Below are 20126 nucleotides of genomic sequence, written 5' to 3'. Positions count from 1 at the left end.
AAGTGTAAATGAATACATGCACATGACTGACATTGTCAACATCTTGTCAGACAGGTTCATACATATTTACCCCCCACTCACTGACAAAAGGGCCTATTACCATACCTGGAGATTGTGAAAAGCCAGAAATCACATATACAATGGTTAAACAGCTCTATCCAAATCTAAAAACACAGTGTCGATGGGATGACATTGTGTCCCTGGCTATGTCATATGTGAACTCCAAAACAAACAGACCCTACACCTGAACAGTCTGTTGAGACTCACCCTCTGTAGAGGATATGAAACTGATGAATGGGTTGCAGCAACGTTTGGCACACTCCACAAGTTATGGTGCACAACAGACTATGGGAACTATTGTCTTATAAGCCTAATATGCCTGCTCTGCAAGGCCATGGAGTCCATCATTATGGAACTCATAAACAGAGCTATTGGGAGCCTACAAACACCCAACCCTACCCATTTTGGTTTGGTCAGGGGCAGATCATGGTCCCTAAACCTGCTAGACAGTTTTCAAGGCAGTTACTCAGGACATACATCAATGAAATGAGCTCCACACGGCCTACATAGACTTTGAAAAGCCCTTTTCCAACATCCCACACACATGTCATATCCACAAAATCAACAACCTGTGCATAAACACGTATGTCATCTGATGGATTGCCAACTGGGTCACAGATAGATCCCACAAGGTAAGAATTGTGGTCTCCCTGTTGGACCGTAAGCTGGTAACAACTACTGTCCCCCATGGCTCAGTCCTGGGACCACTCCTATCTGATGTATACTTTTCAGAAATACAGTCAAACACATGAGGGCTATGGTTAGCAAAGTTTGTGGATGACTGCAAAAAGGTTGTCATAATTGATGTTTGGGACAACAGAGACATCCTTAAAAAGGGTCTCAGTCAGGCAGATGTGGTGTCAAAATTATGGTCTCGAGCTACAGTCATACAAATACCACATAGGTGCCAACACCCTAAATATGGAGGTAATAATAAGGGATCTATGGACACATGTGGATAGTGATCTCTATTTTCAGAAACACATTCACAAAGTGGTTAGAAAATCATGCTATGTGTTCCCACAAATTGCCAGTCTTTGCATGTAGGTCAAAGGAGGTTCCCTGTACACAGCAGTCATCAGACCCATCAGAGAGTACCACAACACACTTGCGATGAATCTGACTAGGCACCTTCAGCAGCTGGAAAGACCACTGAAGTACCTCAACAAAAGGATTACTGGCCTCAAACAGTTGCCCCATGCAACAAGACTGACGTAACTCAATTTGTACTCTGTTGCATAGTGTCTACTCAGGTGATCTCTGACCAACAGGCAGGTCCATGTTCAATGCAGAACTAATGTACATGCACTATCTGAAGTAAACCCAAGCTTACTGTGCCACATGCTCTAGGGATATAATCATCGTAACAATAAATAGAACATGTTGGAGGGATACATTACTAACTCTCAGACTTCCCTTGCTTTGGAACAGGCTCCCAATCTACATTAAGCTGAGTCCCTCACTGACACTCTTACAGAGGAGCCTTGATGAGTGTATGTGAAACTGAACTGTCACACCATGGATCACTTCATCAGCTCTACTACACAGAGGTATAAGGAACTAACCCCATGTGTGGTGATAGCTGCACACTCTGGCCATACTAATATATGCCTTCAGGCAGATAGCCTATTACCTACCTATGTACCTATATATATGTAGGGGAACACAGTATAATAAGCCAAAGATGGATGGGCAGAGATGTGTGAAAGAGGGTGACCATGACAGGGAGCCATCCAGGACTGTCCCACCCAGCACACATCCCAATAGCACAAAAGACATGAGGTGCACATCTCACCCATTGTACGTAATAGCCACCAGTATCAGTAAGCATTACAGTGTATGTGGTGCATGTGCCTGCTGTACAACATGACTATACAATGAAGTGCACATCTGCTATTTGTAGACATGAACCTGCCACATAGGTTCATAGGTATGTAGTAGACTATCTTCACAAAGGCATTTATTAGCCTAGGCAAGTTGTGCGGCTTTCACCACACTATTGGTTAGTCTCCTAAGCCCTAGTTCTAATAGTTAGTACCCTAAGCCACTTTCTAGTGGGGCTGCTGATGTGATGCCTGACGTGGATTGTCTGTTTCCCATCCACTCATCAAGGTTCCTATTGAAGAGTGTCAGCTAGGGGCTCTGTCTGATGTACATTGGGACTCTGTTCCACAGTAAGGCAAGTGTCTGGGATGGTACTCTATCCCACCAGCATGTTGTATTCATTGTTGTGATGAGGTTCATATCCCTGGAGTGTGTAGTACAACTCAATTTTGTTATCCTTAGATGGAGCATTTTCAACAGTTATGTGTTGGACATGGCTCTGTATGTTAGGCAGAGTGTGCCTCTGAGTAGGCAGTATGCAACGGAGAACAAATTTAGTTTTACCAGTTGTGTTGCATAACACAACTGTTTGAAGCCAGTAATCATCTTGGTGAGGTACCTCTGTGGTCTCTCCAGCTGCTGGATATGCTTAGTTGAGTACATCGAAAATGGTGCATTGTACTCAATGATGGGTCTGATGACTTAAGAGTAGAGGGCCACCACTACCTGTTTTAATCCTGATGCAAACCCTTTGTTGATTTGGTGGGCCACATAGGATTTCCTAATCACTTTGGCAACACGGTTGTCAAAGGAAAGATGACTATCTACTTGTTTCCCCAGATCCCTTATTACCTTGTCATTTTTTAGGGGGTAACACCTATGTGGTAGTTTGTGGGTACTTTGTTTTCTCCAAAGGGGATTACTATGCATTCTTTCACAGTGAGCTTGAGGCCATGATTCTGACACCACACATCTGTCTCATAGAGTCCCTTCTGGAGAATATTTGTGTCATGCGGGGAATCTGTTATGGCAAACACTTTACAGTTCCCAGCAAACTTAGTCAACCACAACCCTCCTGTAACGGCATGTACTTCTGAGAAGTCTATACCTAACAGGAGGGGCCCCAGGACTGAACCCTGGGGGTACCAGTTGTTACCGGTTTAGAGTCTGACATATAGCCAGCAACTCTTAATTTGTGGATCTATCTGTGAGCCAGTTTGCAATCCATCTTGTGATGTATGGATTTATGCCCAGGTTGGTGAGTTCATCTATGATACCTGACTGGAGAATGGTGTCAAAGGCCTTAGTGAGGTATAGGTAGGCTGTGTGGAGCTCCTTTCAATCATCTGTAGCCTGGGTAACTGTCTCAAAGAAATCCACCCAGTTCAGGAGGCATGATCTGGATTTGACAAAGCCAAATTGGGTGTGCTCAACTGTGTGAAGGTTCCCAATGTCTTTATTGTTGACTTCCACTATGATTGGCTCCATTGCCTTGCAGATCAGACTCATCAGGCTCATAGAGCGGGAATGTCAAGGGTCTTTTGTGGCCCCACCCCTGTGGAGTGGGAAGAACATTGCTGTGCAACATTCTATGGGTACATATCCTGTAGAGAGGATGTAGAGAGAGGTGTAGGAATCCTTGATGAATATGGATACATCCCCACCCTATGTGCTATGATCCAGGTTCTGATGCTGGAAGGTATGGAATGAGTAGTATCCTGCTAGTGCTAATGTGATCTCTGGAGCCTTGAACTAGGTTTCTGTTACTGCACAGATATCAATATTTTCCATGCTGAGAAGTGCCTTGAGTGTGTGCATTTGGAGGCTAAGACATCTGGCAATGAGTAGCATTTAGTTCACTTTGTAGTTATTCGTGTTGGTTACGGGGCTTGGTTTGTCCTGAGTGACCTGTGTTCCACACCTGAAGTCAACGCCTCATTGGTCTGATCTGACCATAAGCTAAATACCCTACATATCCACATTCTGCCCCCACCCCCCATTAAGGAAACCATGTTAGAAAATGTCTCCAAAGCCAACTTCATGCTTCTTAAGACAGAAGTGGTGAACGTCATGACACCCATGCAGATGGACAATAGAGTTACGACTACTGAATCCTACACTATTGCACTTTATAAGCACTTACATGAGTGCATGGATCATGCTATCCCAAAGAGAACCAAGACGCTATCCTCCAAAAAAAAGTAAGCCAATCTGGTGGTCCCCTGCCATAAACAAACGGTACAAGAGAAGGAAGAAACTGTTGCAAAAGAGAGTAAAATCCCATGAGTGGAGGAGCTCCCTGGTCAGCCTCAGTAAGAAGCTGCGATCCCTGATAAAATCCTCCAAAGCTAGCTACAAAAACAAAATTGCCACTGACTCTAAAGACAACCACAAAGCATTCTATAGCTATGTCAAGAATCTCAACGGCAACGCTCAGATCTGCTCTGTTCCAGCACAATGGCACTAAATATACAGACCAAACTGATATTGCCAACATCCTGGCAGATAGGTTCAGTGCTAACTTTACCCCCCCTCACCCATTAAAGAGCCCATCTCTATACTGGAAGAATGCAAAGTTCCTGTAATCACGGCTGCACAGGTAAAAATCACACTCTCCAAAGCCAGGAACACAGCATTCATATGACCAGACAAAATCCCAGGCTGCGTTCTACATGAACTACAGAATGAACTGGCACCACAACTAAGTACCATGTTCAATCATAGCCTCACCTCAGACTTTGTGCCTGCTGAATGGTGCACAGCAATGGTTATCTCACTACAAAAGGGGGGAGCCACCACGGACCCCGGGAACTAGCGCGTCATTAGCCTGATGAACCTGGTTTGCAAGGCCATGGAATGTATCATCATGGAACTTATAAACAAAGTCATTGGTAATCTCCAAACTCTGGACCCCAACCAGTTTGGGTTTGTAAAAGGCAGATCATGTCTCCTAAACCTGATAGACTTCTTTGAAGCAGTCACCAAAGCCATAGACAAGGGTAAGGTGGTTCACACAGCCTATCTAGATCTTGCCAAGTCGTTCAACACCATCCGCCACTCTGGAATTATAGATAAACTCACTAAACTAGGTATAAATCCCTATGTCACAAGATGGGTTGCCAACTGGCTCACTGACAGAACCCACACTGTGAAAGTAGCAGACTCCAAATCCGACTTCAGACCAGTGACAAGTGGAGTACCACAGGGTTCAGTCCTGGGTCCTGTCCTGTTTGGTATCTACTTCTCTGAAGTACAGGCTAACACAAAAGGTCTTTGGCTAATGAAGTTCACAGATGACTGCAAACTAGGAGCCATAATCGAAACTACTAACGATGTGATCATCCTACAAAAGGGCCTCACTGAGACAGATGCCTGGTGTCAAAACTATGGCCTCAAGCTCAATGCCAAAAAGTGCATTGTCATCCCCTTTGGTAAAATCTCTGTACCCATGAACTTCAACATAGGCGGTAGTATACTTAACACCGAAAGTGTGATAAGAGACCTTGGGACGCAGGTGGACAGTAGTCTCTCCTTTGATAATCACATCGTCACAGTAGTCAGGAAATCCTTCTACGTGACACACCTCATCACAAAAGGTTTCTCATGCAGAAAAAAAGAGGTCATTGTTCCCCTCTACTCATCACTCATTAGATCCATTATAGAGTACAACGTCCCTTTTGGTATGCACCTCACAAGGCATCTACAACAACAGGAAAGGCCACAGAAATACCTCACAAAGAGGATTACCGGCCTCAAACACATGCCCTACACAGACCATCTCAAAAAACTCCAGCTTTACTCTGTCGCATATCGCCTACTCAGAGGTGATCTCTGCATAACATACAAAGCTATGTCAAACCCAGAGCTGTTGGACATGCTCTACTTAAAGAAATCCCAATCCCTCCGAGCAACACACTCTAGGGACCTAAACCTTGTCACCACAATAAACAGAACATGCCGGAGGGATAGATTCCTGTCCCAGAGACTTCCCATACTCCGGAGTAAACTACCTATCTGTATCAAACAAAGCTTATCATTAGCACTCTTCAAGAAAATTCTTGATGATTGGATGGGAAATAGGAAATTCACCCTGGGGATTACTTCTGTGTCTCTGCTTGACAGTGGCACAGGAAAATAAATTCCTTGAGTGGCAAAGGACAGGGTACCTTTTTGGCTGGGCTTGTATAGGCCCCAGAGCCGATAGCCTAGTACTTACTTATGAACCTATGAACCTTTGAGCCTTGCCTAAAAAAGGTAATATGGGGACAGCAAGAGCCTTGGCCAGTATTCAGAAGCATAGGGGCGACAGGTGCAAACCATCTCTAGTGAAGCAATGAGGCTTGTCTATCATGTCATCACAGGCAGACAGAGACTGGATCTCCTTTGAATGACACCAGAAGCTCAGCCAATTGTTGAAGTTTATCATCTTTCTGTTATATTGCAGTATCATGTAGGTGAAGGTAAGATGCTACTCAGGGTCATACCAGCCTGGGCTACATGATCACAGAGCTACTATATATCTCTTGTCATGTTGTCCTGGGTGGTATGTCTCAGATCATTCACACTGACAAGTGCAAAGAACACATCATATATGTACCTGTTTAGGAGTGATGTAAGTGCTTGTGTTATGTGGCGGATCATAGCACCTGACAGAAAACTGACAGTAACCTTCCCCTTGTCCAGCAGAGTGAGTGGAACATCTGTGTGCCTGACTATGGAGTCACCTATTACTAGTGTGTTGAGTATGTTGTTTTGCCTTAGGGCCTGTTGTGAGGCACACTGCTTTGGTGTATTATGTGTTTTCTGGCGTGTGCTTGGAGGTGCATGCTGCTTGCTTGTCTGCTTAGGAGGACACTCTCTCTTTTACAGATTAATATTTGTATTCTCCGATTATGGTAATGTGTATTTATGTGTGTGTTTTGCTGGTGCTTATATTGTAGGTCTATGTGAGACTGTTGGTGTTGTGGTTGTATGACCCTACTCCTCTTGACTGTATTGTCCAGTATTGGGCTGACGAAGCTTAGCCACTGGTTTGACCCTGTGTGTGCCAGCATGTGGTGCATCAACCCATATATGATATGGTCATAGCCTATGCATACAATACACTCACAATACACCTAGTATGATAAGCCTGCTGAGGTTAGCAAATGTGAAAAAAACCTTTGGGCAAACTGTCAGCAAGTAATGTCTGCATTGCACCCTGTAACTCCATATTGCTTACTGAAGTGTAAAGACGTACTTAGTTTGGATTAAGAACCCCGCACTTGCCAACTATGTGCATATGTCTGTCTCTCCGTGGGGAGAGAGAGCAACCTTTTTGGAGACTACTTACACCCCTTAAAAGTGGTATACTCATCTTTGTCAAGTCTGATGATGTCATCATCCTACAAATATACCTGTGGAAAGGTGAAATGTCAGTAATGTGTATAGCATGTTGTGTAAGTGTGTACTGTTGTAGTATCGTAATGTTGTTTAGTAGGTGTTTGAAGCCTGCACTTGCGGAGTGTTTGTATCTCTCGGGAGGAGCAACCTTTTTGGAGACTACTCACATCCCTTAAAAGTGGTATACTCATCTTTGTCAAGGCTGATGATGTCACCATCCTACAAATATACCTGTGGAAATGTACTCTCCCAGTGATGTGTATAGCATGTTGTGTAAATGCACACGGCTGTAGTATCATAATGTAGGTAGAGAGGGGTTTGATTCCTGCACTTGTCAATTGTGTGTGTGTGTCTCTCTTGGGAGGAGCCACCTTTTTGGCGACTACTCACACCCCTTAAAAGTGGTATACTCATCTTTGTCAAGTCTGATGATGTCACCGTCATACAAATATACTTGTGGAAAGGTGAAATCCCAGTAATGTGTATAGTGTGTTGTGTAAATGCATATGGCTGTAGTTTCATAATGTAGTTAAATAGGGGTTTGATTCCTGCACTTGCCAACTGTGCGTGTGTTTCCCAGGGGCGGAGCTACCTTTTTGGAGACTACTCACACCCCTTAAAAGTGGTATACTCATCTTTGTCAAGTCTGATGATGTCACCATCCTACAAATATACCTGTGGAAAGAAGAAATCCCAGTAAAGTGTATAGTGCATCATGTAAATGTGCACTGCTGTAGTATCATAATGTAGTTAGGAAGGAATTTGAATCTCACATTTGCTGACTGTGTGGGTGTATGTGTGTGACACCATTGGTCAATGTGGAGTGGGTTTTGATTTTTCTAGTGTATGACATATCACAATGACAACTGTATGTGCATTACACATGTAAGGTAGATGTGGGGCAAAGCCATATACATACACGTAACCTCAATTATTTCATACGTGGGTACTATGCTTTCTCCATGAAAGCATCTGTTATTTTTCCAGAGCGTGCTGGCACTTTTCAGACCTTAGGTCACTTCTGTATGCTTGTGACAAGCTTAGCCACTGCAGTGATCCCTGGGCTACATCTTCTGTTTCACATCCACTCATCATGGTTTCTATTGAGGAGTGTGAATGAGGGTTTATGCTTGAGGTATATTTGAATCCTGTTCCAAAGCAAGCAAAGTCTGGCAAAGATGTCTAATCATTAAAGGTGTGCAATAACCTCTGTGGATCTGCATGCAAACCCTTTATTGCTTATGTGCTCCACAGAGGGATTTCCAAAACCCTTTGGTAATGTGATTATCAAAGGAGAGATGACTAAACACATGGTTCTATGTATACATTAGTACCTGTTCCACATTTTGGGGGCTACTACCTATGTGGTACTCTGGGGATACTTTTTTTTCTAAAAGTGGATAACTATGCTTTCTTTGGCTTATAACTTTACAACATGAGTTTAATACCAGGTATCTGTCTCTATGATACCCTTTTGGAGGATGTGTGTGTCATCTGCAGAATAAAGTATAGCCCACAGTATGCATTTTCATCAAACGTGGGCAGACATATCCCTACTGTGTACCTACCTTGTTCCTAAGAAAGCTATATGCCAAACAGGAGTGGTCCCAGGACTGAATGCAGGTGAATACCACTTGTTACTGGCATAGAATTGCACATGAAGGCTGCAAATGTTACTGTGTGTCCTACATCTGTGTGTCAGTTGTCAATCCATCATGTAACAATTGTTTATGGTCAGTCTGAAGAGGTTATGTATAACACCAAAATGTGGGATGGGTATGAATTACTGGTGAGCTCTAGCTTAGCTGTGTGGACCTCCCCTCCCTCACCTATAGCCTTGTTAACTGGCTTGAAGTCTACTAGGTGTAGGAGCCATGATCTGGCCTTTAGAGAACCAACGTGGGTATGGTGCAGTGTTTGCAGGTTCATAATGTCTCTGTTAATGAGTTCCATAATGCTGTGCTCCATAGCCTTCCAGATAACATTTGTCTGGCTTATAGAGTGAGAGTTTCCAGGATCTGTTGTAGTTCTCCCCTTAATCAATTTATGTTAACATTTGCACTGGGTGTGATGAGGGTGGACAGGATTAGGAATAAGTATATTAGAGGGTCAGCCCAGGTTTGAAGGTTAGCAGACCAAGCCAGAGAGGCAGGATTAAGTTGGTGTGTACATGTGCTGAGGAGGGATGCATAGTATATTGTGAAATAGATGCTAAGGATGAAGCCACCAGGTAACAGGAATAGAGGAATACCTAAGATGAGGTTTATAGCTGTGGTGAGAAAGGACATGCAGGTGGATGGTGTGACAGTGCAAGATGCAGGGAGCAGGAAGAAATGGAAACAGATGATTTAGTGTGGTGACCCCTAATGGGAGCATCTGAAAGGAGAAGAAGAAGAAGACGTTGTAGCTCAACCCTTGTGGACTGTGATTGCCATTACCGTGCGTCATTCCAGAAGTTTGTAACCTGTACAGAGGCTGCATCTGGACAGAGTGTTTAGGTGATTGGTGACTTCATATGTCAGCATGTATATGACACAGCCAGGGACACTGTCCAGTACCATTGCCACTGTGGTTTGGACTTTGGTAAAGAGATGTTTTAACTAGATTGTCTGTGAATCATCAGGTTTTACATTCTTCAGGTCTGGAAATGTGGCCCTTGTTTAACGACAGGGTGGTGACATCTACATTCAAACTGTATGACAAGAAATTGGTAATGTCAGTCAGATAAGTGTACTTTGTGACCATTTTCATTAACTGGGACCCAATCTGAGATTTCCCCTGTAGATTATAAGCAACACTAAAGAAAGCTTTAGTGTTGTCTTTGGAATCCTTGCCATTTTATATTTTGAAGCTTGCCTTTTATGTTTAATGAGGACTTGTATTTCCCCAATGATACTGACCAGAGAGGTTATCCCTTCTTGGTATGTAACTCTTTTTTGGTACAACTTCACACCTTATATTATATATTTAGTTTATGGCAGGGGTCCATGAGACTAATGCACTTTTATTGTATAAGTGAGAATTTCTTGTGTTTGTGATAGCATGGTCCATGCAACCCTGTAGGTGAACAGTGTGCATTACTAAAGGATTATGCAGCTGGGACAGTATTACCCTTAGTAATGTAAACCAATGACAGATAGCAACAACAGCATCACCCACAGCACAGTGTCAACCCATGTCATACACACACATACGTACTCAAGTTCCAAAATGTGTGTAATACAATGCATACTGGCCACCAATAGAAACTATGGAGTATTAACACTGGCCAATACAGGGCATGTCACCCTGCCCATGTGTCCAATATTCATGTACATGCAGACAGTGCACCTCCACCATGTTCACAAATGGACACCTGCAAATGTGTGTTGCAGACACCCCACACTTACTTTCCACTGTATAACGCATGCTGACACAACTACACACATCAACCAAGTGGGACATGGGCAAACAAAACACAATTGGAATAAACACTGGTGAAAACTATACAACATTGCTAATTACAGCTTTACTGCATCATGCCTGCTCAGCTACACCTTCAAGGATATCATTACACTTTACTGCTGACAACATGCTACACATCCAACCATTGCTATACTTTATTAAAGTTACCCTGTGCATCAGCACCATGTTAGCCTGTTCCTGCATCAATGTTACAGATGACAGGAGGTGGCACAGGTTTCATCATATGCACAGGGTGTGTTGTTGGTTTGCCAGAGGCCTACACTGAGCCATACAATCGACATGTGTGTGTGAGTGTGTGTGTGAGGGCCATGAGTACTGTTATGGGCCACTGTTGATGTCATGTGTGCGGGTATGTGTTTGCCCTAGGTTTCTGGTTTATGTGTGTTTGTCTGCATGCACACAGTTCCACCATGTGGCTGCCATATACAGGGATTTGTGAGACAGCTACAGACTGTACCTGGCAGGCTTTACAGATCACCATCTCTGGCCATGGATATGGAACCTGTGCCTGGCAGGGGTGCTACAGATAGTATCAGGTAATAATCCAGATTGGGTGCTATCCAAAGAGGTTGACATATGTCCACTGGATCCAGGTCCCTGCTGGGACTGGCCAGAGCCACATGCACGTGGTCTGCTAGGACAGTCTATGGACAGCCCCCCCAACATTGCTGGGGCAGGTACTGGCACTACGGGAGCAACCGTGACTTGCTGGACATCCACGGTGACTTCCAGCTGGTGATGTTGCTGGCATACATACACGTCGATGTCTCAACCATCCCGCACTGTCCTGAGACATGGACATGACATTGTGGAGGACATCCAATGTCTCACCCCAATGTCTATCAATGACCTCAGTGTAGTTACATATGGCACCTGCTAGGTCATGGATACTGTCATTTACAGAGGTGTAATGAGCCCTCTATGCCCTTAGCCCCTGTCTGGTGTACAGCTCTATTTGTGTCTGTGCCTCCATGACAGACTGGAACATGCATGTGGTAGAAAGAGGTGTGGCACATCTGCCAGGGGCATGATGACCACCAGTGCTCTGACGAGAACCCCTGGGCATCTGCCTATGTGGCACCTTTCCAGACATCTGGCTTTGGCTGCTGTGTCCTGATACATGTGCCATAGATACCACACTGTCCTGGCCAGTGCCAACCGTGCACTGTCTCTCAGCTAAGGGCAATGGTGATGATGGATGTACAGGCAGTATGACTGTGTGCATGGATGGGGTGGAGACTTGCGTACTGTCATTTGGTGGCCCAACAACAGACCCTGACAAACCTGCCTGTGCCTCAACACACCTATCCTCATGATCACTGTCTGTCTCAGTGACATCAGGTTCCCTGCTATACTGAACCAGCCACCTCGCCACCTGTGAGAGGAAAACAGGAAACACATTTTAAGACCTGAACATGACTTCAGACCACATGCATACATGCGCACATGCGCACATAAACACATGCACACATGCACACATGCATACATGCACACACACAAAACTACACTCCTACCAAAAGCAGACACACACAATACTAGCAATCACAGAACATACACAATAGCAGGTGATGGTGGGGTACAGTATCACAAGCAAAACAGTCATATCACACATGTCAGTATGTAGGACATGTGTTGCTCAACAGCATGCAGTGCAAGTGTAGTCAGTCCTTGTTACTAACAGTATACATGGCTTTGATGCATGTGTTTTGTTATTAGGTGATGGCCCTCCCCCTGGAATACAATGCATACATGGACACAACATTGCTGTGCAGGTATTCATAACCCTGTGATGTACTGTGCACCATAATTCACAAGTGTACATACCATTGTTGGATGTGTATCTGTGTGTCAGATAGGTATCCAGTGTTGATTACAGCCTCTGGGTCTTTAGCAAAAAATTGTGGACACATTTTTAGCACATGCATGATGAGTATTCACACAATATCATCAGTGGTGCATGGATAATTGATGGAATACTATTCAGCCACATACCCAATGTTCAGTACTTATGGTGAGTGTAGATCATATTGTGGACATGCCAGTCTCATCCATGACATGGCATGCTAAAACACAACTGCATATTTAAACACTACATATACCCAATATGTGTCATATGACCTAATCACTCAATAGCATCACAAGACATTTATGTGTCAGTTGTGCAAATGGTGATTGGTATGCATACTGTTTAAAGGTACATATATGTGCACAAACACATCGTTATGGTATGTAGCTATGACAGCTATGTGTAGTACTGTGGTTACAATAACTGGATGGAGTATAGTACCATAGGCCATCATCATGAAACATCAGGTGGTCACTCAAGGCTGCAAGTGTTTCACAAACCAGCACTAATCATGCTGTGCCTGAACTGTACTACCTTGGCTGAATTCATCATTTCACAACGAGTTGTTACGCGAGTTTGTAAGGAGGCCAATAAGGAGCATTCCCTGACATGAATGTGTAGTGTGCTGCAGAGTGTTCAAATGCCCCAGGATAGGTCTCTACCACTCAGGTATATTACACGTAATGTGTGGATTAGATTTTTGGATACTGGAGTGTGTCTTTACAGAGGGTTTGGGAATCCTTTATGTGTAGCATGTTAAAATGTTCTGTGTATGACATAGATGTGTATGTTATGTGCATGTTGAGTATCAACTGTGCCTATCCAATGGTCACTACAGTCTAGCCACATTTGTTTGAGATGGTCTGGGTATTGCATGTGTTTGAGGCAGCTAATCACATTAGTGAGATGTGCGTGCTCTTACACCAAACATGCACAGCATGCATTATGGGTAGATGTGTTACATGTGTACATGGCCTACACCTTAACTATGATATGCATTTTTTATTTACAATAATAAATGTAGAACACACTCACCAGCATCTGTCCGCTGCCTTGATGTCACCCCAGAGGTACCTACATAGAGATGAGACAGTTTGTTAGTGGCCACAACTGTGGCATTGCTACTGTGTGTTTGCAATCTTACAGTACAACAACAGTTTACATTCACAGGGCTACAGATTATATTCCAAATGATCAGTATTGCACAACAACAGGCTCCACATTTTTGAATGACACACTGCACATCTCACATATGCATGATCTTCCAATACAGATAACAGTAGTCTACAGATATGCCATGTTACCTACATGCTCCATGTGTGCTTGCTAGGTGGCTCCAACCTCCATCATGGTGTATGTCCACTGCTGTTGTTGGGCAGGTGCCACCAGGTTCATGAGCAGCTCCTCTACTCTGGTGAGGGGGGGTGGATATTAACACCACCCCCTGTTGCAAGCTGTTGTCTACACACATCAGTGGCATGCTGACGGACATGTCTGAGAAGATCACTGCAGTGCTGGTGTACCTGCTCATATGTCTGGTTATGCAGGCCTACCTCACTGACCCTGCGAACAACATCCTGCCACATTGCAGTACACTTCTGCTGGTCCTGGCTGGTTCGTGAGAACATTAGACAGTAGTGTTGAATCATGCTGCTAGTAATGATATCATCTTCAGCACTACTGTAACTCAGGTTTCTGTGGTGGGCCATGATCCCTGGAAGACATAAATACAAAAATATGTCTGAACAAGTCATATGGCACATTTAACATTATACAGTACAGATATCACTGAACTGCCATATATAGCAACTTATAAGCTAACCAAGAGTGAAACACTGTAACTGCCACTTATCACTGCTCACCCCACAACTGCTTGAAAGTGCTTTTCTCACTCTCTATCTAATGAACCATATTCTGCACAGCAACAAAATAAAATCACTATATAAGACTATACAAGAGTACCTGGCATACTGCAACACGATACACAACCTAGCCACAGCAGATATACATCAAGCTGATGTGTAAAGAAATATATCATCCATCACAATCAGTGTAAGGTCCAGTAAATGTATTACTATTATACCACACAACTTGTTAATGCCAAATCCGTGGCCAAAATATGTGCACAATTGGGAATATAGGTCACATATTGCTGTAGTCCACTATGAATGTTATTCTGGCAGATTAGACTTAATGCATATATTCTACCAGGTATAAATGAGACCTGTAGTTTGAGCAGTGTGTTAAAGCTTAAAAGTCTAAAAAGATGAATTTAGGAAAATACATTAATATAGAATGTCATATTATTCTAATTAATTATTATTCATTTTTATAAACATCTGGTTTTAACATGAATTAGATATAAACATATTTTAGATAGGAGAAGCTGTAAAGTGAATTGTTGATATATGTTTGATTTATTTATATTGAATGTTCACACTGAAATCTACTCTAGTATGGTTTTACTTATATATAAGAAATGTTCTATAGACAAAAAAGACACATATCAATATATGTTATTTAGTAAATATAAATAATATATATAGATATACAGTTTTTCTTATATCTACTATTTTTATATCAACTATTACCATAACTATTAGTATTATTAGAATTTCCCTTTATTCTTAGATTTATTACTACCACTATTTGGTTGTGAATGCTGTTTAGTATTTTTGCATAAGTATTTTACTATTGTCAGTGGATGGCTCTGTAATTGGAGAAGTTGGTTGCCTCTGTAAGTTAATTGATTAATCAACTAATTAACCCAGAGCGAAATGTATATATACTCACAATGTGATTACTTTTTTTTTGTCTGAAGAAGTTTGCTGACAGAGCAAACGAAAAGCGCTTAATCTTATTAAATCTTTTTGGCTTTTACTGGTCTGCATTGGTTTTGCTGCTACCCGACTTGTTTACTAGTTTAGTTTTGTGTTTACACTATGAATGTTGCTAGATAGGCAGTTATATGTATTACCACACATATGTCAAAGGACATGTTACAGACATACCCACACACACATCAGACATAATTACAGGACACAAAGGTATGACAACCCAGATAAGCTTTTAGTGTGTACTATACAGTACTGTGTGTCGGTACCAATCAATAATCATAGATGTAGTGCTTTAGCCTCCAATGACACACTCTAGTTAAAACTAAGGGACTTAATCACACTGTATGCAATAGCACTTGTTCTGCCTAGCAACAGAATACACAGCTTTTGCTAGGATCAAAGAAAGGGCCTATAATATCATAACATAAACAGTTTCCCACTAAGCTATCCCACAAATACATATCTTTGACGTATTCACAAAAATATTGACCATCACAGTCAGTCAACAGTACAGAGAATCTAGTGCAACAAGTAGATGTAGGTGTGTATGAGTATATATAAATATATACATATACACATCCATTTTTCTACATATACATATATATGTAGGCACATATACATTTCATCTTTCATAGTGAGAATATCAATTATACAAAGGATGTAAGGTGTACAGTAATGTAATAAAATTGCACAGTCTTGGGATAAATGCATTGAAGGTGTTCACAGCCCATGTAGCTTTAGCAGGCCTTACTGGCTTCAACATTGCAAACTGAACAAACCACCCATAGTGTTTAACCACCACATGTCATATACCAGCACTGTATGCTGTCTTGTTTGTCACACACTAAAACCTACATACATATATGCACATACTAACCTTCAGCAACATACATATCTTCCCCCTTCACAAACAGTTGCAATATGTCCCCTGCTCTATGCACATATACAGAAGTGAATATATATGACACGTATATATTTCTCCGTATGTGTGTGGCATATACACACATGGTCCACACAGTTGTAAGTCCCTGGACCTCACAGCTGAACTGTTGGGCCTTGCTGCAACACAAACAGGTGTCACATATGAACACAGACTAACATTAGAGGGGGTATATATAGCTACAAATGCTAGATAAGCATACTAGACTGCTACAGCAGTTGCCAATGCTAAGCTACACTTTAATATGACTATCATGCATGTGTTGTTCTGTTACACCCATGTTTATATAATGTCAGCGCTAATCCCCCTAACAGCCATTGGCCACATTACTGTACAGAACACAGATAACATGGATCAGATCTTTGACATTTAATGCTGAGCTACACATTTTTATGTCCCACTGCCCACAGGAACACACAGTATTGTCCATAGCAGTAGTTAAGCAGAACATCTGTGCATAAAAAAGTACTGCTGCTACATATGAATGTTTCACATTATGTAGACTATTCTTCAATAACATCTACTACATGCCAGTAAATACATATGTGTCACATACCTTTCCTTTGTATAATTTGGTAATGTTTCTTTTTCCTTTTATCTGTCTCTCTCCCTCTCTATCTCTCTCTCTCTCTGTCAGTCTCTGCAATAGAGTGATTGAGTTTGTTGGCACAGATTGCAGCCTGCTTTTGTAGGAATTTGCACATGAGCATGTGATGGCCTCTGCACCAATTAGTGGCCACCATTTGCTACTTGCATGCAGCCTGCTGTGTAGTAATTGCAGTAATCACTGTCATAGCAACCCAATACTATAAATTGCTGACTCATGTAGGTGTGGCCCTTTCAGCTTTCCAAGATGGAGATTATCCTTGTTTGGTGTGGACATCATTGTTTAAGAAAGAAGGTTGGTTTAGTTCTTATATCAGAAGCCAGGGGTGTAGCCAGAGATTTACATTTTGTACTCAGACCTAATGTTGCTGCTTCCAGTACCCACCTGTCAGTGTAGAAATGTACTAACCCCTCAAAATGCGACCCCAAGCTGCTAACTGTAGCTAAGCAATGGGCAAACCCATGCAAACCCACGCAAATACAGGCAGCTATATCGGAAGAAAAAAAATTTATTTTTATTTTTAATTTTGTAAGTTGTTTAACATATTGGGGAGTGTAGTGTTACATTGTACACATGTGAGCAGACTCACTCATGTAACTCAAAATTGCAGCGTTTCTTCATTGCAGGGGCATGGATTTTTGGACTGCTCGGCAGTCCGACATGCCCCCTACACTCATCCATGCTCCGTGTAAGCTTTTGAGTTGAGGCAGCACACCCTCATTAATATGCATGGCACGCTACCATCATACTCTTACACTGGCGCTTCCATGTAAGACTAATATAGTCTTACAAAGAAGATTAGTAAATCCAGGGGAAGGACTTGACAAATGCTCGGTATCTGAATATACCCAAGCCTCACAACACTAAACTGGCTTTCCCAAGTTATACACAGGGTGATATTATGGAATAAACTGTAAAATAGCATCGGTCAGCATTTTATACGTTAAGTGTTGATACCTTTACACATGAATGATCTTGGGCTACTCAAAATGTTATGTTCTTTTATTAAAATATTTGTCTAAAATATAAACTGTGGCAGTACTGAAATAAGTTTCAATAAAATGTTTTTAATTATGTTTTCTTATTTAATAAGTAATACTTTTTTCCTCAAATTTCTCCTGTTTTACTTGTGTTATAATAATGTTTGCCAGTTAAATGAAACCATGAAATATGCAGCCTGCAAATTTAATCTTTAATTTTTGCTTCATAATACAGTTATCATGTAGTTTTTTGTGGACATATATTGCCAGAGTCACAGACATGGACCTGGATGCAGTTGTAAATACAAACATTTACGGCACATGAACAGGAAACAAAATTTTGTTATCACAAGGGACAGTTAGAACTTACTGACAAGTATATATGCTTGAGTTTATGGGGGGGGGGGGGCATTTAAGAACTGTGTGTTGTAGCAGAGACAAATTATCGAGATCTTTAGTAACTGACCACATCAAGCACGATCAGGAAGCATGATATCAAGCAATGACCTTTACTCAGCAGTCAGAAAAACTGGCAGTAAAAGAACTGGTTTTAGTGTTAAGCAAAACTTATAAGGAATATTTGAAAGAACTCCCTAACTAATCTGAATGACCTCATACCCCTCATAACATGCTCATCTTAAAGAGCATTTCAAATCCAAGTCAGTTTTCAAATGCTTTTCATCTGGACATGTCCCCTAATCCCCTCTTTCACCCCTTCATCTTTGTCTTCCAATTCCTCACGTTATTTTTCTACACTAATATGTGACATCTCTTCCAAGTTGTATATATTGTACATAGTTAATTTCTGTGAGCTCTTAACTTATGTTTTCCTAGCTTTTGCACATTGTGCTGTATCTCTTCACTATTTCACTTTCTTCTTCTTCCCTCTTTAGTTTAGCCATCGCTTCCTACTGTCCCTTTTACTGTGTACTTTTTATTAGCACTGTTACTGATAAATTGCTATCTTCATACAAGATTTTGTTTGTATTCTTGTTAACTTTCTTGTCACTGTATTTTATATTTATCTGGGCTGACAATGATATTGGTCCATTTGGATCATGCTTTAGCCCAGTTACCAGACTGAATATATAAATAAATACATATATAAACAAATAAATATGAATATAAAAGGGGTATATTGGTATATAGTAAACATACATGTGAAATATACTACTCATCCATCTGTATTTTAGATGTCAATTGAAGAAATTCTGTAAAGTCCTTGATCAAAGAAATTATATGTGGAATAAAGCATCAAAACATTATTCTAGGAAGAAACAGAAATAAGTTCAATGAATGAACCAGCCATGGAATCAGATAGGATGTCTAGTTGAAGTAGTAGAATGTTTACAGATTTTGGGTAGTATAAAATTGTTGAGACAGTGGTGAGTCTACAATAAGTTCTAACTTCAGTTTTTATCTCTATTTTATTTATCCTTTTCTTGACCAGATTAGTCTCACTAGGCTTGTGCATCTTTTCAGGACATACCCAATGTGTTATTTATACTACTAGAGGAAACTTGGCCAGATCATTGGAGAACTTCCCCTACTCTTTTCAAGGTGATTAATAGGGGGTGCCAGAGGGCTGTTCCCTGTGATCACCGAATCAAAGATGGAGACTGTGAGTAGTGAATGGGACAAAAGTTATAATTCATAAGCAAAAGGATGTTTTGCAGGTGAATGTTGTGGTATCATGGGGTCTGCATGTCTCTATTTTACAAACAAATGATGGAAGAAGCAGAATCAGAAGAATCAGTGACCACGCAGTGGACTCCATGTAATGGACAAAATATTTGACAGTGAGAAGATGACAGAAAGACTGAATGATGTTATTAATCTGGTTACATAGAGGGCATGTCTGTTCATTGGAGTAACTGTTGGCCTTCAGGAAGATGGAGCAGAGAGACATAAACAGAGAAAGACAGACTGAGAGCAGTGCTTCAGAATAAAGGCTAATGTAATAGTAGTAGCAGGTTCTAGTGAAAGACTGCAGAAAGAAAAGGATGCTCAGGTTCAGAATAGACAGACTGGAGCTGTTGTTAGCTCCAGGAAAAAGCCTGTTAATATATAGAAAAAGATGCACTAGGTTAAGTCCACAAACTGTAACATGAAAACGAAACACAAAGATGGAAAACAGGTTTGGGGGATTAAGCGTAAGATATGAGCTCCAAGTGTGAAAAAAAAA

Source organism: Protopterus annectens, chromosome 4.part0 (genome assembly GCF_019279795.1).
Source record: "Protopterus annectens isolate FY-2018-M chromosome 4.part0, PAN1.0, whole genome shotgun sequence".
NCBI lineage: Eukaryota > Metazoa > Chordata > Ceratodontiformes > Protopteridae > Protopterus > Protopterus annectens.
Note: the sequence above shows the minus strand (reverse complement) of the source record.